The 22681-nt window shown below is 40.5% G+C and overlaps 1 protein-coding gene across 4 annotated transcripts in view; it reads left to right on the top strand.

The window, feature by feature from the left end:
- Positions 1-22681, top strand: part of ATP8B1 (ATPase phospholipid transporting 8B1) — a 225912-nt gene that overhangs the window by 42265 nt on the left and 160966 nt on the right. Inside the window, exon 3 of one of the 4 annotated variants that reach the window (XM_030192986.1) lies at positions 15352-15750. The exons of the other annotated variants lie outside the window; for them this stretch is intronic. The gene's annotated coding sequence lies outside the window, so the exon portion shown is untranslated. The remainder of the gene's footprint in view (positions 1-15351; positions 15751-22681) is intronic. 4 annotated transcript variants of the gene reach the window in all.

The raw sequence follows: 22681 nt of genomic DNA, 5'->3' as shown, positions 1-22681 counted from the left end.
CCAGGACAGCATCCCCTGCTGTGAGGACCTCCTTGCTGGTGCAGCAAACAGTGGAACATTGTGCTGTTCAGACCCCCGTTAATTCTGGCATGGTGGACTTGCTTGTGCAGGGAATGGAGAGTGCTCTGCACTAGGATCAGATGTTTCACTCTCCCGTCCGGTTTTCAATCCCCCGCCACGATCAGCTGCTGAGCAGGAGGGCTCAAGAGCTTCTCAAGTGGAAATAACACTAGATATGGCTCTAGGAAGGGATGAGACTGCAGAGCAAAAGGCAGGTATTGTAAGATGCTTCAGGGTGGGTTGGAGCCTTTGGACCCAGCGAGAGCTCCTATGGCAGTGTCCCTGAAGAGCATACGGGATACTCTCCAGAGGTTGAGTGGAACCGTGGTGAAGTCTGCTGGGGTCATCGCTGTTCTTGTGAGTAAAGTGGACAATTTGACCACAGTTTGACTCTCTACTAAGAGAGAATTCATGTTTCAACTATTTAAAGAGTAAGTTCTGGGATTTAAAAAGGTGACAGTGGCTGTACTGAAAGATAAAATGGTTTTATATAAGAAATTTGAAGCTATTGAGAACTTAAATTTAAACTTGCATGTTCTTAATTTTCCAAGATCTTTTGGGATTCCTCCTGCAGAGGCTTTCAAAAGATAATTGGTGGAAGTTTTGGGGGGTTTTCCCCTGAAGTTTTTCCTCCTCTAAATAGAGTATCTATATATTTCCCCAAAAGCCACCGGATGAAATAGATCCTGCGCCTTTAGATGTCTCAGCAGTTCTGGAGGGTTCTCTGTCAAAGGACTCTGAAAGACATACTCTTTTGTCTCGTTTGTTTTTGAGCAAGATTTACATTTATTTTATTAATTTTTTCTGCATTTGTATCCCACGTTTTCCCACCTATTTGCAGGCTCAATGTGGCTTACAATATGTTATAACGATAATCACATTAATGGAATAATCACTGGCTGAAAGCTAGAGATTAGGGACTTGGTTGATGGGCCTTTTGATATAGGTTGGAGCGTCATGGATTTGATGGTGACAACTCAGAATGCTAAGGTACTCATTTTCAGCAGGTGGAAGATAAAAGGATTCAAACAAATACATGCTGTGACCATCGTATGGCCTCATAACAAACTACTGTATATTTCCTCCTAGCCCTTAGTAGGCAGGGTTCTAGAGTGTGGTTTTGCCCACATAGGGCATGTAACTTTGGTTGTCCCAGATTGGTCAAGGCACCACTGTAATTGGGGGGGGGGGGGGTTGGAGAGTACTTGATTCTTCTTTGGCTCATAAAGTTGTGTGTGTGGGGTGCTTCTGCAATAGGGACTGAGAAATGGAAGAACTATCTCCGTATTCACTTACGGACTAGTTCTCGAAAGGGCAAAGCTACAGATGTTGGTTATGTTCAGTACTTATGTCCTGCCATATCCATGATGAAGCAGGTTCAAGGTGGGAAGCAATCGAGCAATACAGCATCTAAACCAAAAATATAAGTGTACAAAATTTCACAAATAGGATTTGTGAAATTAATAAAATTTCAGCATCTTTGAGAAATATAATTTCAGGTTTTTGGGGGAATTAATATATCTAGAAGACGTCCAAATATTTAAAGGCTAAGAATTCCATACTTTCACTGACAGATAGCTAATGGGTTTATCATGAACAGATTTGACTTGCTCCTTTCACCGAAGGAAATGCTAGAAGAAGGCAATTAGCATTTCGATAGCCATTAGCATAACCCAGCAAATGAATCGATGTTAAAAAGCTCTCTGGGGAAAACCCATGTCACTTTTTAAAAGTTAAACAGAGCTTAAACACAGTTTGAGCCTCAACATGTCACCAGTGAAGCTCTATCAACAATGGAGAAACATGATCATACTTAGACTTTTTACAGGCCAACTTGGCAGCAGTATTTTGAATTGACAATAATCTAGTCATCTGTTTTGTTGACATTCCCAGATAGTTAAAATAATCTGTGGTTCCATATTATGAGAAGCATCAAGTAATACTCCTAATACTCTAATCTTACCCCACTTTCAGAGATGTTTCATTTTTAATAGGTACTGACATTGGAATAGCTGATTTTATAACTAAACCACAATAGCTTTGTTTTATCAGTGTTGAGGTTGAGATGGTGGTGAACTGACCATTTTCTAATCTTCTCAATCGTATTAGTAACATGAATTAAAAGAAAAATCTCATCAGCATAAGAATTATTTTTTTCCCCAGTTCTAGAATAACCAAACCTAATGAACTCATAAATATTTTACATAAAGAGGAGAAATGGGTGACCCCTGAGGGACATTTGAGAAATTGTTGTTGCCTATTTCTTAAGAACTCATTAAACCAATTAAAAACAATACCTGTAATTATGAACTCAGATAATTTGGCCAACAAAAGATAATGATCCACTATATCGCATGCTGCTGAAATATCAAATTGCAGCAACACTACCTGACCATCATTACTCAATATTTTCTTAACCTTTGATCTTAATATAACCAAAAGTCTCTGTATTGTGGAAACTTCTAAAACCATGTTGAGAAGGTTGAAGTAAATTTATATTTAGTAATATAATCTGATAACTGAGAACCAACCAAAAATTATATCAATTTAGTTTAAAAACAAAAAAAGAATACTAGTGATCAGCTAGCTGTTAAAGGTAAATTAAGCCCTTCAGTTTTAGGGATAGGGGTCAGAACAATATCTCCAAAAGTTGAAGAAAACAAACCATCGACCAACCTAATAAATGATTAGGGAGACCAGAAAAAAAGATAAACTTGGCATTTTATCTAATGAACAAAAAAGTAGAAAGTCTTTCACTACAGGCAGAAGGCTGTGTGATATTAGAAACATTAGAAGATAAAGTGGTCAATTGTTTTATAAAAGAAAAGTTTCTTCAAGTATGGAGATGTGGTAGCCGTGTTAGTCCACTTTTAAAGGTAATCAATAGAAATAAAACATAACAGGAACTTAAGACCTTTGAAGTCAGAATGATTAAATATTTTGACACCTACCAACAAAAATCTTGGGGAATAACTCGAATATATTGTAGAGGAATATATTTGAGTTATTCCCCAAGTTTTCCACGTCATCACTGTGGTGAGTTACTATTTTTGTTTTGATTAATTATCCATTTATTTTCAAATTACTATATAATAATATATGAGAATGTTAAAATATTAAATGCTTTAAGTGTTTACATAGGCTTATATATGTATGCTTGATGAGTCTAAATATTAATCTTTGGTTTTATTCATTATATGTTAAAACATTTTTAAAAAATATATTATTTCTGTGTTTTGTATTCTATGTAGACCCCTGACGCAGGTGCTAGTCATCGAAACACGGCCTGTGTCGGGTCTTTTTGTCAAGGCTCATTCATTAAAGAACTGTGTTCCATTTTTAAAGGCCTGTGGTGCTGTTTTTTTTTTTTTTTGTTTGGACTTTAGTTTGTACTTCGTTCCCTCTCTTTTGTTATATCACTCAGATACACTGTCATCTACCAACATTTGCTTATTTCTGATCTGACGAAGAAGGGCAACCTTCGAAAGCTAATCAAGAAATGTATTAAGTTATGTCCAATAAAAAAGGTACCATACTTTATTTTCTAATCAAATTAGAGTAGTAGATTCTCTTTCTTAAAAAGATTTTTACATTGTTTAAAAGTCAAATCTCCTGACTTTAGATAGGCAGATTCACTACTACAACATCTACATTTTAAATCCTTCAAATCTTCTGTAAATCAAGACCTATCAACATATGAGTAGTAATGTTTATCCAGTTGGATAAAGATAATTCTGGATCTCTGTCTTCATAGATGAGAGGGGCACAACAGATTTCCAGAAAGTATCCACATTAATCTTTTCTTGTGAAATAGTATTTTTCTGGGGTTAGGAATAAATATATAACAAATTAAAATTTAAAGTGAAATTATAAAGGTAATGATCATTTCAAGGAACGGGAATCTATTCACAAAACGATAGAACTAATCTTGATAAGAGAAAATATTTGTAAACCACTGCCAAGCCCCCACCTTTTCGAGACAATCTAGGAGCATATGAAACATTATTTCCAGGTGGACATATTTCCAACAATATTGGATCAGAGTAATCTTGCAATCAAGTTTCATTTATAAAAGCAGAACCAATTTGAGTCTCCAATCAAATTACGTAAAATAGGCAACTTGTTACATACTGATCTAGCTTTTAAGTAACAACACAAGGTATAGGAACGGTAACAAAACTAGAACTAAGAGGTTGTGATCAGAGGTGTAGCTAGGTGAGGTGCAAGGGGAGTGGTCACACCCCCAGATCTTGAATAAAATGGTGCCTATGTGGATCAGTCTGTCTGTCAGCTTTTACACTGGAAGCCAATTTTACAAAAGGTCTGCTCCCACTGACATCAAAACTTGGCTATGCTTCTGGTTGTGATTGTTCTCAATGCTGATCGAGTAGATTTGGCCACTTTTTTCAGGTATTTTTAACATATACGTTGATTAGTAATAACTTTAATATTCTGTTGCAAGTCTACAGTACAATCAAGCAACTATCTTTCATTTAATGTTTATTCCAGTTATCTCTAATTTTTGAAAGAAGTTCAAACTGGTATTTCACTACTACTATTAATCATTTCTACAGCACTACTAGAAGTACCAGCGCTGTACTTTGTCCCTAGAGAGCTCATAATCTAAGGTCGTCTTTTATAAAGCCATTAGTGATTCCCACGTAGGAATCACTAGCATGACTTTGTAAAAGAAGCACTAAATGTTTGCACCTGGGGCAATGGGAGGGTTAAGTAACTTGCCCCAAGGTCACAAGGAGCTGCAGTGGGAATCAAACCCAGGTCACCAGGATCAAAACCCCCTGCAATTAACCATTAGGCTACTCCTCCATTCTAGAATTTACAGCTAAGCCACAGAATAATTATTCAACAGACCATTCAAACATCCTATGGCTAACAACCACACGGTAAAAAGAAAAACAAAAGCCAGCACATTTCCAAAAGTTAGAAACCTAAAAAAAAACAAAAACATTTTATAAAACCCCTATAATTCTCAAGAATAACTATCTGGGCGGAGCAAGCTCCCATGCCCAGATGGTAGTAGGAAGCATGTTGTTGTTTTTGTTTTTTTAATGTCCATTGATGACATCACTGGATTAACATCTGGCTCCTCCCACAAGCACCCAAAGTTGAAAGCTATAAAAGTCTACCTCTTTAGTTTATATTGAGATCTGGTGGATATTTAATGCCTGGTGCAGAAAGAGAAGTGTTTTCCTTTGCAGGGTCCAGATCTGGGACACTAGACTTTTCTGCAGGCTGGGCTTGAAAGGGGCCTGGCATTTAATTCCATTAGAGAACACTGCATGGTCATATGTTATGGAAGGCCAACAGCTGGGATTTTCCTGCTAAGCACACAAGCAGATATGTTTTCTTGCAAGAGGCCAATCTTTTTGGGCTGCCTCCGAGGTAGATGGGGCTGTTGTGTGATTTGTGAATTTTTTCCCTCCGGGAGAGCCTCTTTTCAATTCCCTCAGGACAGTATCCCTAGGAGATGTCTCAACAGGCCAACTTTCAGGTAGCTACTACATTGGCCCGGAGGATCTGTGAGTTCCAGGCCCTTGCTTATTTGCTAATAACAAAGGATAGGGGGACACAACTGCAAATATCCCTGGGTGACTGAATCTTTCTGGAAAACAGACAGGTTTTTGTTCTTCTTAGCAGTACGTGACAGGGGGCTCTGAAAGCCACTTTAGCCAGAAGGATAAAAAGATCACTGTGGTGGCTTGAATGGATGCAGAGCTCTGAAAGCACACTTGACCAGGAAGAAGGAGCCACCTGGGTGCAGTATAGGTTGGATCCACAAAAAGATAGAGTAGTGGCATAGATATCCCTTTTTGCATCACTATAAACTTGACCTTGGGGCCAGAAAACAACCTGCCTCTTGGGTGGCTTTTCTGGTGAGTGCTTTGTATTCCTCCTGCCCTAGATGAAGCGGGCTTTTGTGCATTCCATTGTTCCTTGAGTGCTGCCAGACCAGTCTGGGAACCTACCCAAAGAATCTGGGAGTACTGGGAATTAGAGAATGATGCGGGGATGGGGACTGGGATAGAGCTTGTGGTGATGGGGACAAAGGCCATGGGGTCAAACTTTGTCCCTGTGTCATTTTCTACTTTGAAGCCTGTTTGGACTGTTATTTATGTTTGAGTGAAGCAGACAATGATATTTTGATTTTTTGGAAAAACAAGCAAACATGCTGGCCACAGCTAGCAAAATTTGTATATGGGATCATGTACATCCTGCTACCAGCACATCTTTTAAGAAGATATCTTCTATTGTAGGAAGGACTGTAGAAGACAGGAGAGCTAGACTGAATCCTGAGATTGTTGGTGACTTCTTATTCATCCACAGATTAAAAAATCATAACAGTGCTTCATAGAGCATATTTCTCTCCTCTAGGCATAAAGAATGGGTTGTATTTTGTACACCTGGACATTTTAACAGGATGGATTAGGATTCCTTGGGGTAGTAGAAATCAGCTATTGTTGGGGTTGGAAGGGTAGATGATGGTGGTGAGGAGGGTTATTATAGTTGCTTGCTGTTATTGCTTTCTATTTGTAATTTATACACAATAGTTGCACAGCATATTGTTACTACTACTTAGCATTTCTATAGCGCTACAAGGCGTACGCAGTGCTGCACAAACATAGAAGAAAGACAGCCCCTGCTAAAAGAGCTTACAATCTAATAGACAAAAAATAAAGTAAGCAAATCAATTAATGTGTACAGGAAGGAGGAGACGAGGGTAGGTGGAGGCGAGTGGTTACGAGTCAAAAGCAATGTTAAAGAGGTGGGCTTTCAGTCTAGATTTAAAGGTGGCCAAGGATGGGGCAAGACGCAGGGGCTCAGGAAGTTTATTCCAGGTGTAGGGTGCAGCGAGACAGAAGGCGCGAAGTCTGGAGTTGGCAGTAGTGGAGAAGGGAACAGATGATAAGGATTTATCCATGGAGCGGAGTGCACGGGAAGGGGTGTAGGGAAGGACGAGTGTGGAGAGATACTGGGGAGCAGCAGAGTGAGTACACTTATAGGTTAGTAGAAGTTTGAACAGGATGTGAAAACGGATAGGGAGCCAGTGAAGCGACTTGAGGAGAGGGGTAGTATGAGTAAAGCGACCCTGGCGGAAGGCGAGACGGGCAGCAGAGTTTTGAACGGATTGGAGAGGGGAGCGGTGACTAAGTGGGAGGCCAGCAAGAAGCAGATTGCAGTAGTCTAAACGAGAGGTGACAAGGGTGTGGATGAGGGTTTTGGTATAGTGCTCGGAAAGAAAGGGGCGGATTTTACGGATGTTGTAAGGAAAGAAACGGCAGGTCTTGGCGATCTGCTGGATATGAGCAGAGAAGGAGAGAGAAGAGTCAAAGATGATAAAATCATAATTGTTCAATGTTTCTGCAGATTAGGATAGAGTCCTGAGGGATGGGAACAGTGCCTGCAGGGACGGGAAGGTGACGGAGACAGAACCTGTGGGGATGGGGTGGGGACAAACTCTACTGGGAGAGTAGGGGTGGGAGACGCGGGTTGCGTGATTTGCTAGAAGAAAAGTGAATGTATGGACATACGAGTTCTCTCTCTCTCTGTCTCTCGACATTTTTTTATTTTGGGAATGAAAATGCTTACCATTTTTTTTTTTTTTAATTCCATCTTCAGCTCACCTGAATTTTCATTTTAAATTGGTTGCGTATGATTTCAGGAAATGCCTCAAGAATAGAACAATTTTACTTACTGAAGTCAAAACTATAAACAACTTAACTTTTTGGTAGAAATTGGAAGACATGCTGATGTTTGCTTAATCTGGGCCAATGTGTTACTAATTGAGTTGGTATATGTCTATTTTGGCACGTTTTCAAATTGTAAACCTTTTACTTGGGGTTTCTAATTTTTTGTGATGATTTTGTAGTATGTGATATAGTTTTGTTTTGTAATATGTTTAATTTATACATTGCTTAGACCCCTTTTTTGGGGTGTAGCATGGGTTGTAAACAATGATTTAAAAATAAGTGCAATATTTAAAAAATTACCAAAAAGGTATGTATTTTTAACATTTCTATAGTTGCATCATCTTTTGTTTACCATAGTATTTTTAGCAAAACATTGTGGCAGTCCTCACCATTTTAAAGTCTGGGGGCCTGGTTTACTCAGCCGTGCTATAGGTGCGCTAATGTGTTTAGCGAGCGCTAAAAATTAGTATGCGCTAATGTTAGAGTTGCCAATAGGAACATATGGGTGTGTCTAGCATTTAGCGTGTGCTAAAAACTCTAGCGTACCTACTACTACTACTACTACTTGACATTTCTAAAGCTCTACTAGGGTTACGCAGCGCTGTACAATTTAACATAGAAGGACAGTCCCTGCTCAAAGGAGCTTACAATCTTTAGTAAACAAGGCCGTAAGTTTTGAATGTCTAGGGTCAGCAAGTTAATGTTGAGGTGGGTGGTGTGTGTGTCATAGTTTTGTTGTTGTTGTGTTTTTGAATTGTATTGTTTGAGAACTGCTTTTCTTGCATTTTTACATAAATTCCATTAATTGGTCTAAGGATTACTAAAGGGATTCTCAACCAAGCCCTTGGGACACACCTAGCCAGTCAGGTTTTTCAGGATATCCACAATGAATATGCTTGAGAGAAATGTGCATGTATTGCCTTCATTATATGCAAATCTATCTTCCTCATGTTCATTGTGGATATTCTGAAAACCAGACTAGTTCAGTGTGTCTTGAGGGACAAGCTTGAGAAACACTGAATTAATGTAATGCTTATGTACAGCTTTGGAACTAGGAGACAAAATTGTATAATTTGATTGTTACTCCAGCTGAAAATGCTACCTATTAACCATGAATCAGCAGTGAACGCTTATAAATTACATGTTTTAAGGATTAGGGATTAAGGATTTGGTGTCATATTGAAAGTAACAAAATTATGCCACTTTCATTCACACACTTTTTGTGTAAGATATTCATTATATATGTAATATTTAAATTTCAAGTGTGATGCATATTGGATGTTTAATATTAATAAAAGAGATTGTGAAAGCAAAGGAAATGATAGCAGCCAAGTAGAACAATGCCCATTTACTCAGCTCATCCCTAAAGAAATATTGTAGACCCTATTCAGTCTCTGACATTTACTCTTGTGCCTTTGTATCCAAGGAGATTCAGTGGCTGTCCCAATGTTGCCTTGCATTCAGCTTTGGCAGCTAGCACTACCACTTAGAAAAGTTCAAGTATTCTTCTTTTCTTAATCTAGGAGGCACTTCCTTTCAGTCATGTCATTCCAGCTCCCCAGCTCCTTTTATAGAACAGACTTTTTTCATGACGTGCTGCTTGTGTGATATTTATACCTTTCAAGTGTTTTGAATGCTTGACTCCTTTCATTCCTTTATTTTTTAAGACTAAGCCGAACCAATTATTTTCTTTTTGTAGTGAAGGCCAGGAAATTGTCATAACTGAAAAAATTACAAGTTTATTAGGGACTTTCTATCCCGCCCATCAAAACATGTCTGAGCGGCAACGAGTAAACCATGCCCTCTCCAAAAGACATTACACGATGTGATAGCCGCAAGCAAGCCTTCTCCGGAGTAGCCCCCCACACTCTGGAATTCACTCCCTGAAAGGCTCCGGTTAACACAAGACTATCTCTACTTCAGGAAGCAGCCGAAAGCTTGGCTCTTCACCCAGGCCTTTAATGGAAGAAGTAACTAACTTGTTAGTCTCCCACAAACACAAGGAGTGACATGGGCTGCACATACTGCAGCAGGACATGTTTATCCACTCCTACCCTATCTATTAAACCATCTCTGACATCATATGCAACTTTCTTTAATCACCTTTCTTTTTAACTCTTCTTACTCTCTTACCTATCTATGTTCTATTATGCGTTGTCTTGAAATTGTTAGTATACTATGCCATACGTTTTGAATATTTTTACTGCTGTAATTGCCTATTGCTCATGTTTGATTTATTCTTACTGTACACCGCCTTGAGTGAATTTCCTTCAAAAAGGCAGTAAATAAATCCTAATAAATATCTGAAAGTAGGGGAGAGAGCGACCATACTACTAAGTGATAACATTCTGAAGCATAGTGACCAAATTGATTACAGCCCCAACATTGTACATGCGTCCTTCTATTAGGTGATGGTCCTGATCCTTGCATCCCTCGACCTCTACCCCTTCCTCTAACCATGCCTCGTCCCCTTGGTTGGTATGGCCGGCTATATCTACTACTACTACTACTACTATTTAACATTTCTAGAGCGCTACAAAGTGTACGCAGCGCTGTACAAACACAGAAGAAAGACAGTCCCTGCTCAAAGAGCTTACAATCTAATAGACAAAAAGTAAAGCATTTAAATTTAAAATATTTAAGCAGTCAAGCACAAGAGAACAGTCACAGAAGGACAGAAGATGTTGAAGGGTGGTCAGTGTGATTAGGTGTAACTCTGGTTGGAGTAGTGGGAGAAGGTGATAGGAGATATACTATAGGATGTCATTCTGAGGCCAGGCTAAGTCTAAAGCAGGAGAAGGTATTCTCTGCAGCCTATCTGTGAGATGGAAAATGCTCTCTGAAGCTGCTGCTATAAGTTGTTAGTTTTCTCTCCCTGAAAGAGATCCAAGCCACACCCACGAAGTTCAAACTGTCAGTGGGGAGGGTGAGGGGAGGAAATGGCAGTGCTTGATGAAAAAGAGAGCTCAGTTTGATAGGAGATATACTATAGGATGTCATTCTGAGGCCAGGCTAAGTCTAAAGCAGGAGAAGGTATTCTCTGCAGCCTATCTGTGAGATGGAAAATGCTCTCTGAAGCTGCTGCTATAAGTTGTTAGTTTTCTCTCCCTGAAAGAGATCCAAGCCACACCCACGAAGTTCAAACTGTCAGTGGGGAGGGTGAGGGGAGGAAATGGCAGTGCTTGATGAAAAAGAGAGCTCAGTTTGATAGGAGATATACTATAGGATGTCATTCTGAGGCCAGGCTAAGTCTAAAGCAGGAGAAGGTATTCTCTGCAGCCTATCTGTGAGATGGAAAATGCTCTCTGAAGCTGCTGCTATAAGTTGTTAGTTTTCTCTCCCTGAAAGAGATCCAAGCCACACCCACGAAGTTCAAACTGTCAGTGGGGAGGGTGAGGGGAGGAAATGGCAGTGCTTGATGAAAAAGAGAGCTCAGTTTGATAGGAGATATACTATAGGATGTCATTCTGAGGCCAGGCTAAGTCTAAAGCAGGAGAAGGTATTCTCTGCAGCCTATCTGTGAGATGGAAAATCCCGGTTGTACATAGTAAATGACCTGTGGAGGTACAATTGTTTCCTGTTTTTTGTTTCTATCCTGTGCCTTATTTTCCAAATCTTTTAACTGCATAGTCATTAACTTAGAAGTTAATTTAGCCTGTTCTTTCTGTGGGGTCTCTATCAGTTTACGATGCACATTACTAAAATGCATCAATGTCTCTCTTATTTCTGGCCACGGCTTTGAGGACAGGGCAATGACAGCGTCTAAATTCTTACGCATATTATCAGGCAGTGTGGACATGAATAGGTGTAAAAATACTGCTACATTATGGTCCACATCCGCATCTTGCCCTGTTTGAGCCTTATACAAATTTATACATTTTGTCAAATGCGCTGAAAAATCAGTTTTAGGGTCCCATTTATTTGCCGTTATGGCTGAAAAATCAATTGGGGTTGGATACATCACATGCAGTGCTGCAGAAAGAGCAGCCTTATTATTCCCTGCGTATACATCCCCATCCACTGTATGCGACGTTAGGCGTTGATATCCACACTGCACTGCCAGTTGAGATATACTAATACCTGACGCTGCACACAGGGCTTTAAAATCTCCAATAGTCAATTGAGTCCCTGCAGTTGCCTGTTCTATCCCATCTAACCACATACGAGCTCCTTTCACGATACTGGGAATTTTTGCAACTAAAGTTGTAACATCTACGGGAGTGTATGGTTTGTAATGACGTATTCGATTGCCAGCTGTGTCTAAGCGCGTCATAACTGGCATGTGTAAAGCACTACTATCTAAAGCGCCGCAAATCTCCTGTTTACCTTCCTCTTCCACCTCTTCTTCCAAATCACGTTTTATTTTGTGGAACCAATTATCCCAGAATTCCAATCCCTCTTTTACAAATGTTCCAGTCCCTATACCCGGGCAATTTTTGTGGACAGCCTTAAATAATTCCCGAATGTCCTCATGTGTACTAGGACCATTTTCATCGCACGGCAAGGGGAGCCGTTTTACATCTAACAAGTGTCTAGTAGCCCCCCACCATTCCTCACCATATCTAGTATTATTCAGTCTCATAAGCTCTGCAGCCACATGCGTGCCTCGAAAAATTGGCCTGGGGGGCCCTGGGGTTAAAGATGTTGGCATAGTTTTTGTTCGCTTATGAGTTGGGGTTGACATGGTCATGGGAGGCTCGGAATACATCCGCAGTCGTCCCTCAATTTCAAATTGAGTTGCCAGGTCATATTGTTCTGATGTAATTAGGGTTTTCAAATCAGGGTAAGTGCCTGATTCTGCACTAGATTTTCCTTTTTCTTTCTGTCTCACCCGTTTTTCCTCCTTTTTTTGTTCCCTAGTCCCCACATCACTGTCCTCATTATCCCCTCCCTTTGAACCATCTTCATCACCGGAGGGGTCGTCTAAAGCAGAAAATCCCTCACACGGTTTAGGGCGCTTCTGCTCTCCTTTCAATCCTTTGTCCCTTATTGGGCAAAGGGTTTCTCGTGTAATTCCACCTGACTCATAAGGAGGTGGCCGTTTTTTATAATTTTCCTGTTCTTGCTGTATTTTTTCTACATCTGCATGAAATAAATCAGACGCAACTGAAAATAAATTCCAAATAGTAAGATGCTTCTCTAAGCTTTTCTTCTTTTTCTTATTTTCTTGTATGTATGTCAGGCGAGATAATAATTTTGGACGATCAAACGATCCATACTGAGACCAGCTTGCATCATATTTGACCCATTTCTCATGTATTTTTTCAATCTGTTTTTTTTCTAACGGGAATAATTCTATGACATGCTGCAAAGGGGTGCATTTTTTTTGACTATCTAAATCTAAATACAAAGTAAATACAGGAGTTTCTTTCTTCTCTGCCCCTTTCCCTTCCATTTTATTCTGACTATTAAAATTTCTCCTATAAAGCCACAATCTACAAAAATATACTAATGCACTTAAACAAAGAAAATATACAAAAAAGAAAACTACAAAGCTAAACAAATATACCACTAATAAGTCCACAATGTAAGCTTACTCACGCGTCTTCTTATTTCTCTTTAGCAAGCCCAGGAGTCGTCACCTGTATGTCCACGTCAGTAGGTTGATCACTCCCAAATCAGTAGTACACAGAAATCAGGCTTAAACAACGCTTGCTCTCTCCTGTAAAAAACTTCGTTAACAACAAACACTTAATTTGTCATTCATCTCGCCTTCTCTTTTCCGTGTGCGGCATAAATCTTCAGTCCTGCCGCGGTCGCCACTTTTGTAGAAAAGGCCAGACGAATTTCCTATTTAATATAAAAAGTTTATTTACATTTTTTAGTTTACAAACTGAATACTATCAATTGAGTATTCAGGAAGCATTTTGATTTGCCTTAAGCATTCTGATTTCTCTCTCTGTATATAGCATTCTGATTTCTTTGCTGTTTATTGCTTGTTTGTGTAGATATGCTTTCAGTGCAGAAATGCTTCCTGAATACTCAATTGATAGTATTCAGTTTGTAAACTAAAAAATGTAAATAAACTTTTTATATTAAATAGGAAATTCGTCTGGCCTTTTCTACATAAGACAGAACAGGACCAGGTAAAAACAGACGGAGCTGGGGAAGAACTACAATAATAAATAGGAAAGAGAGAGAGTATAAAAATAATAAAGGGGGGGGGGGAGAAGTACATATTCAAGCTTTAAAACTTTGATCTTGGGATTCAATTTGAAGCTCCTAAACAAATAAGTCATGCATAGTTTGCCTTTCCTATTTACTCTCAGACTTATTCAGAGGAACTTCCTCAAATAGACACAGGTGACATTTTTCCTGGGTGATACGCTGTTCCCAGTTTTGTGCTGTCAGCCTTTTCCAAAGCTTATCGAGAGAATTCTCAAACTACGAAATGTTAAGGAAGAGACTTCTAGAGGATTTTTTTTTTTCAAGTGTCTTGTTTCATGATGCCTAGGAAATGTTGTGTCATGTGTGTGATAATGGGAGATTTTAGTTTTGCAATGCTTTTTGTGTAATCTTATAAGCAGACATGGCGTCTGGTATGTCGTCAGGGTGGAATCTACCCTTGCCTTGTTGGTAATGTGCACTCCACCTAGCTGGGACAAGAGCATTGTGCCTGCTTTGGGTTCATTTTGCAATCAGTATAATGCATGCAGGAAGCTGCAAATTTGCGATAAATCAGTACAAGCATGTACAGAAAATCATTAATCCAAAAATCATCAAGTTTTTTTTGTTTGTTTTATTTTCTTCATCCCCCCCCAACCAACCCTGACCCACTCCATCTCTCTCCAACCTAATCCAAACCCCCATTTCTTCTACTTGGGAACTATCATATGTACTTCCCCTTCCAAACCCACTCTCACAGTAAACATTCAACACCTCAAAGTATAGACAAAAGCCACATATCCCAGCATCCAACAAAATGTTCCACAAGGAGAAAACTAGAAATGGGGGGGGGGGGGGGGGGGGGGGGACTCTTTCTAGCCATCTTATGGTCAAGAGATAAAAAAAAAAAATACAACAAAGTTCCAAAGAATGAGGCCCAAGAGCAATCCGATCAAAACAACTAAACTTTCTGAAAACATCCAAAAATAAGGGATGCAGATGCAGTTAAGAGCCAACATTGTAAAAAAGATAGTGCTGCCTCCACTGACAAAAAGAAATGTTAGACCCCAAGTTGTACAGGATAAAGTAATGCATTGGAAATCTTACAATCACATAATTGAGTGCATACGGGGAGCAAAAGCTTTTCACTGAGCATGCACTCTAGTGGTATAGTCCTGAAAAATGAAGTACTTTTTAATTATTGTATTCCAAACTTTTCCCACATCATAATGCCTGAAGTATGGCTTGCTTATGCTCATAATGGCACACCTGGAGAACCACAACACGGTGACAGGTGGCAACCATGCTCCGAGAACCCAAGCGATGGGCCCATTTGAGATTAAAAGGAACCTCCAAAGTATCCAGATGTAAAGATTGTGAAAGTCAATGTTCCAATATATGCACAAGCTCCATTTCGATCAAAGATTCTGCAAGGCCAACTAGCTGCAAATTATTGCATCTTGCTGTTCCCTCCTAGGAATCTAATTTGCATTCCATTTGCTGAACTGTGGTACAAAGTTGCTCCACCTAACAAGATGAGCCCTGGGCCTGAGTTTCAAACACCCTGACCCGATGTTGCTGTGCATCCAGTTCCAAGTCTGCATTGTCCAAGTTCTCGTGAGTGGCCTCTGTTTGGTCATGTAAATGCTGCAGTTTTGCATCCAACGCTGCTTCCACTGCATCCCGCACCTCCAACACAATTTCTGACGTCTAAGCAATGCTTATTGAAGAACTTGGTGGGATCAACGGAACCGCCATCTTGGATGAAGTTCCCTTCTGCCTGACTTTACTTTTGTGGGGTAACTTTGAAGCCATACCAACGGCAGTGTCCTCTGAGATCACGCCTTGTCAGGCCAACAGAATTTGTAAATCGCAGGTATCAAATCCACTCACTTCTATGAAAAATATATGTTGAGAAAGTGGCTTTATTGGTGGGAATACAGAGGTACCTCCACTCCTGTTCTAGGTATCACGTTATCTGAAAGTTGGAAGTTTTTATAGAAACGAGATTTAATTATTTGATGGAATGACTTCAACTTGCTCTTGGTGACATGACATTAGGTATGTCCTGATTTTAAGTGCCAATGCCTTTGCTATGCTTGAATGCTGTACAAAACTAATTGCTCAAGGGCCTGTTAAACATCCTTCTGCACACAGGATTTCCCATTCTAATCCATTGCACTGGCTGCTTCTTTGTTTCTCTAGGAGCAAAATGTACAATTTGTAAAATCAAAAATGAGTCCTGTGGACTGTAGTTATATAACAGATGTGTAGAAAATCTGCTGACACCCAACAGTATAGGATGTAGGCAAACCTTTAACCGTGCCGCTCTCCCCCCCCCCCCCCCCTCAATCTTCTAGCTGTGCATTTCCCCCCCTTTCCTGTCTTGCTGCTGGACTTGCTACTGCTACCCCCACTACCACCTCTTGGGCAGACCCAAAGATTTAAAGAAGCATCAGCACTGTGCACTGAAGTAGTGGTTTGTCTCACCCCCCTCTGAGGCAGACTTCCTGTTTGGAAGGGTGGACAAAGTGGTGCTTAAACACGAGCTTGTGCTTACAGGGCCTGTGCAGCACTAATGCTGCTTTAATTTTCCTTCCAGCCAGCCAGCCTGGGGAGAGTTAGAGGTGGCAGGCCTGGCAGCGAGAGAGGATACAAGGGAAGGCTCTGGTACATGCCAGAACCATGCTGCTACCCAAGGTGGCCACCTTGTTTGCCTAGTGGTTAGGCTGGCTCTGGGTGTTTCTTTTCTGTTGTGCCTCAGAAAGCTTACATAAATACATGGTAGATGATGGCAGATAAAAATTAATTGGCCTATCCAGTCAACCCAATTATTGGTGAAAAATACATGACCTTAGGCTTGGCCAACCTACGGCTCAAAAGCCAGAATCCAGTCCACCAAATGCTTTTTTTTTCTAGCTCTCAGAAGCTTGGCAATTATGGTGGCACTTAACAGTGGGATTCATGCTTCCCTACCATGATTCAGCTCTCTGTAAGCTTGAGCCACGCAATGCCAGAAGTTCGGGTTGGTCTTGCAGTTTCAAATCTCATGAGAACTAAAACTGCAAGACAACCCAATCTTCTGGCACCATGTGGCTCAAGCTTTGCAGAGAGCTATGTCTCGGTACAGAAGCAGGAATCCCGTGGGGTTTTTTTTTTTCTGCAGCTGAAGCCAAGTGAGGGGTAAGAGACTGGGTTGAAGGCTGGGGGGGGGGGGGGGGGGGAGGGTACATGAGAGAGAGCAAGGGAGATTGGGTGAAGATTGGGGGTGGGTATATCAGAGAGAGAGACCTGGGGAGAGGACAACACACCGTCGTATTTTGGCTTACGAATATTACAAAAATATAAAATGTGGCCCTCAATAGAAATAAGTTGGATAAGCCTGGCCTAAGATATTTGAGCTGCTAAATATGGATGATTCACTAGTTATAGGATATTACTCCATATCCAGATCAATTATTTTGTCTGTCTGCTTGATGGTACTAGTAGTAGATAGAAACCTGGAAGGTTAAATAAATTTTTCATTAAAATATGACATAGAAAAATACCTTGTGATTGATTCCATTCTAGCTATGCAAATATTTCTTCTGTCTCAATTTTCTACATGAATTTTCCTGGCTATACAAGAGAAAAGCTTCAATCTTACCCACACATAAAGTGATATGAATGCAGCATCGGTTTCAATAAAGGGAAGTGTTTACCTGCCTCCCCTCCCCCTATTCAGCCTAGGTAGGGAGATAGCATAAAAGGAAGACCTTCTTTTCTGTATGTCACAACTGTGGTCCTGATCCCTCTCTGACTCACCTTATGTCCCGATGGTCAGCTGCTGTGCTGGCTACTGTCCTTAGGGTTTCATTCTTGTGTGTTTCAAGCCTCACTTTGGGTTCTTGTGTATTTCCTACCTCTGTTCTGTAGGGTTTCAAGCCTCACTTTGGTGTTCAGTATGTATTTCCTGCCTGTGTCCTGTTTATAAGGAAGTGGTGCACTTTCATTCAGTGCCTTTGCAATGCCAAAGGTTTCCAGGTTAGTCTGTGTGCAGTGTAGCACTTCTGCCTTGTTCGTAGTCTGTGTGCCTGTGGGCACTTCTGTCTTGATTCCTTGTTTAGGGTGCCTGTGTGCATTTCTGCTTCTGTTCTTCTCGATCTGTTTGTGTGCTAGGTTCAGCCTTCACGCAGGGGTGTGCTGGTAAATTAACAGTGGGCTCTCTCTCGCCAGCAAAGTAAAAGAGAATTCAGGAGGGACCCAAGCCCACATTTTGGGATCCATTTGTTAAAGTAGCCATGGAGAACCGGCTCCCAAAATTCTTAAAAACTTAACAAACGGCTCTTGAGAGCCTGCTCCAGCACACCACTGGTTCAGCCATAGTTATGTTTGTCTGTGTGGGTCAGCTTTGTGTCCAGCCTAGTCTGCCTTCCTTGTTCTAGTCCCCTCTACCTTACCTTCAGCCTTAGTTCTGTTGTTTGTGTGGGCCTGCTTGTGTCTGCACTGTTTGTCTTTAGTTCCAGTCCCCTTCCTGCTTGTCTCTGCCCTGTTTGCTTTCAGCTTCTGTTCCTGCCAAGCTTGTTTGAAAATCCTGACTCTTGTTTCCGCCAAGCTTCTTCCAATATCTGGTTCCTGCCTAGCCAAGTCCGTTTCAGCTTAGCCAAGTCCGTTCCAGCATCCGGTTCCAGCCAAGCCAAGTCCGTTCCAGAATCCTGTTGTTCCAGTCTTGTTAGTCCAGTCCTGCTTGGGGGGTTTTGCCTCCTGCTGCCGCTCGACGACAGTAGGCCAAGGGCTCACATTGTTCCAGAGTCCGTGACTGTTTGTTTAAAGCCTGGGACCGTGACACTGTAAGGGAATGTGACAGTGTTTAAATACCCCCTACCCCCTCAAATTCTAGGTCCCAGCTTTCTTTCAAAGTGGTTTATTTTGGAATCCAATATATGGTAGTATAAGAAACACTTGGCACTTTACTGATTAATAGCCCCATTTTAGGTCATAGGAATTGAGATGTGGAAGTTGGTGTCTCAAGTTTCACCAATATTTTCAGAATGGAATCTGCCAATGTAGAACTTATTCTAAAATACAGGAGCGATGGAGGTCTATTCTCTGGAAGCATGCAGCCTAAACCTGATTTTATCTTTCTAAAGTTATAAAAAGAACCTGTTATGTGCCGGCACATATCTGGATATTGTGACTGGCTGAAGTGGTCCACTCACCTGGACATGGAGAAAAAGCCAGAGAGTGCCATTTTAAACCTGGTCTTAGAGAAGATAGTAAGACTGGGAACAAGGGGAAACCTTCCCCACTGCAAAGCAAACTATGATAGTGTTTGTACACGCTGGGGGAAAGGAGAAACAAAGAAAGGAATCTCCAGTATTTACCTTGTAATAATGAGGCAGAAGAAATCCTTGCTCAAGCTGAGCAGAGGGAATTTCCTCAGGGTATGTCAGTCTCCTAATCAAGGCAGCCAGAGTGTGTGTGTTCCTTAGTTTCCCCACCAACCAGAGAGAGGGGGTGTGTGGCTGGAGAGCACACTCTGGTTAAAAGTAACAATCCAGCAGAGAATAGAGATCCATGATTAAAGCAAGGGTTGGATTCCCTAGAAGCTAGAGGGAAAGAAGGAAGCCTGCTGTTCCCAGAGGGAAGAGAGGGCTTCCTTGGGAGGGAGCTGTGTGAGGCAGAGGCCTGCAGTAGGTGGAATCGAAGGAGAGGCAGAAGGCTGGTAGTGGGAGTGAAAGGGAATAGTAGTCCTTGTTAACTGGCTGGGGGCGGTCTGGAGGCTGAAGAGCCCATCACAATATGTAGTGGTTTTGGACCTGTGAATATTTTTATATACCCCCCCCCCCCCAAAAAAAAAATGGATGTATTATCCTGGTGCTGACAACAGTGACCAATGTTAACTTATTTTACTGGATGGAAATCTCTCTCTCTCTCTGTCTCTTTCACCCCCCCCCCCCTCTCTCTCAGTGAGATCCAGTTGTGGATGTCTGTTGTAAGTGACCTATTGCATTTATCATTGCCTGTTTAATGGAGGTTTCTGCCTAGCTGGCTGTGGTTCAGTAGATTAGGTGGACCATGTGATGGGGCTACCAAAGTGTTCAGCTTGACCTCCTTATGAAAGGGAAGACTTGACTGTTCTGACCCCCAGGTTAGATTACGGTAGTGCTTTGCAACAGGGAGGTCCCAGAAGAAAATTGAGGTGACTGCATTAGCTAAAATACTGCAACTTGCCTCCTGCTAGGGACAATGTGGGTTTAATCCTGTTATACCCATTGTCTCACATTTTTCTGATTTTTTTTTTTTCTAGTGAAATTTGAGAACTTTTCTTTAAACCTTATGCTTGGTATACATATTGTGAGCTAGCTACCCTTCCAGGGCCGGGCCAGGGCTGACCCTGCTTAGCTTCCTTCACACACTGTCACTGTTGGGCTCTACACTTCTCGGTAATTCACCAGGACTCTGCCTCAAACACAGAGGAGTTCTCTGCCTCCTCTTCTTTCACAAATGTTCACCAACACCAGGCTTCTTATAACTAAAGGTTTTATTAGTTGCCATTTAACATAATCTTCATGGCACATTTTTTCTTCAACTCAAACATTTCTTCTTTAACTCACACATTGCTTCTTTAACTCAACCATAACAAAAAGGTATTTACTCAGGGTCTTCTTTTCAGACTTAAAGCAGTTCCTCAAAGTTTCACAGTTCAAACAGCCAAACAAAATCATTTACTTTTCCTTCTCAGAGGGTAGTGCAGCTGTCACCTTTTCAGGAGAGAGCTTCCCCAGCGCTTCCATCTCCCCACTCCAGCTTTCCACCATTGACTTAATAAAGCTGCCTGAAAACCTCTCACACCTGGTTCAATTTCCCAATCAACTCCTGGCTTCTCACTCTCCTGCCTAGATTCCTTCCCCTGACTCTGATTCCCTTGCTGTTGTAATGCATTCTGGACTTCGTTGTTTCCTGCCTCCTCACAATATATTCTGAGCTATCTGAATAGTTTGTCCAGGTGTCAGTGGTAACTTTTTTTAGGAATGTGTACAGAAAATAATTTCACTTCATTTATGGGTAGCTTTTAGACATCCACATTTTCCCAGCCTCTTTATTTTTAGTAAAAAAAAAATGTTTTAAATACATTTAGGGGCCCTTTTACTAAAGTGCATCAGGTACTCAATATACAGATTGGTGTGTGTTAACTGCTACTGCACAAAAGCGATAATTGCTTTGATGGGAAGCCAGTGTAATTTGATTAACAAAGGAAAGGTGCTTTCAAAACCAGAGATTTTGTATATGAACCTGGATGCAGTGTTTTGAGCTGTTTGGAGTTTTTTTTTCAGCAGGTACTCCTTACAGGCATCATATATGGCATTACAATAATCAAATTGGGATAATATTAATGATTGTACCAATAGTCTGAATGTTTATTTGTAGTTCTGATGAGAAATAGGATCTGATCCTTCTTAGTTTCCAAAGAGACCTGAAAGATTTTATGATTACTGAGGAAACTTGAGTATCAAATGTTGGCAATAATTATATCTTGAATTTTCAGATTGTCAGTGGGGAATTAAGTGTTGTCAACTGTGAAACTGTTGTAGTTTTTTTGGTTAAATAGGTTGGTAATGACCATGAATTTAGTTGTTGTTTTTTTTTTTCTTTTAATTTAACTTTAGTTTGAATTTTGAGGCCCAGGTTTCCATCAAATTTAAGCCAAGTTTTGCCTTTTGTAAGATGTTGAATGTTCTTTTTGAAGGTTATGTATATGGTAACATCATCAGCATATGAATGTTTTGAATCCTGCTGTTTCTAGTCTGTTATCTAGTGGTGACATTACATTAAGTAGAATGGGCGATAATGGAGAGCCCTGAGGGGTGCCACAGGCCAGTGACCAAGGAGAGGAGAAGGTTCCTTTCATTTTCACTTTGAAAGATCTCAATTTCAGGAATCCTTTAAATCATTTGTGGACTGTGCCACATATACCAAAATTGGTTAATATGTTTAGTAGTCTATTATGATCTACTATATCGAATTTGCTAGACATATCAAACTCATTGTTAAGATCTTAGACCCTATGCTAATTTTTTTTTTTTTTTTGAGATTCGATACTAGGGTAGTAAGGACATTCTCGGTGCTATAGCGTGGTCTTAAACCTGATTATGATTTGTGTAGTAGGGAGAAATGTGAAAGGTACTTTGGGCAGACTGGATGGACCGTGCAGGTCTTTTTCTGTCGTCATCTACTATGTTACTATGTATCACCTCTATCATCAAAGGAATGGAGGCTACTGGTCTGTAGTTTTACATCAGTTATGGTGATTAAATTGTTTTTTGGTATTGGTGTTAGGATAATAGAGCCTTTATTATCAAGGAAAGCGCCATGGAATAGTAGGAAGGAGAGATGCTGCTGAAGCAGATTAATGAATGTGTTAGGAGCTTCCTTATAAGGTAACTAGGACAAGGGTCTAATATGCATTGTGAGGTTGAGTATTTTAGGAGGTAATGTTTTACTGTCATGGGTTGGTAGTTGGGAGGAAGACCAGATTCTGTTGGTGGCTATTCCTGTATGTGTGTCTCACTGTTTTTTTGTAAATATCTTGATGGTTGATTTTTGAGTACTCCTCCTCTGATTATAACTTTTTTTTTTTTTTTTTTTTTCGAAAAAAAAGTAGCCAGTTGCTCTTCTGTGGGTGGGGACTCAGTGGTTGTGCTTATTTCTTTTGTAGTTAATAGGCTTTTTATCAGATTGAAATGTTTACTGGTATTAAGGAAATTACCACCTATTATTTTGTTATCAAGTTTTTTAAAATTTTGTCTCATTTTATATGTTTTGAT

The sequence above is a fragment of the Microcaecilia unicolor genome, chromosome 2, assembly GCF_901765095.1.
Source record: "Microcaecilia unicolor chromosome 2, aMicUni1.1, whole genome shotgun sequence".
In the NCBI taxonomy this organism is placed as follows: domain Eukaryota; kingdom Metazoa; phylum Chordata; class Amphibia; order Gymnophiona; family Siphonopidae; genus Microcaecilia; species Microcaecilia unicolor.
Note: the sequence above shows the minus strand (reverse complement) of the source record. Positions and strands in the feature narration are given on the sequence as shown.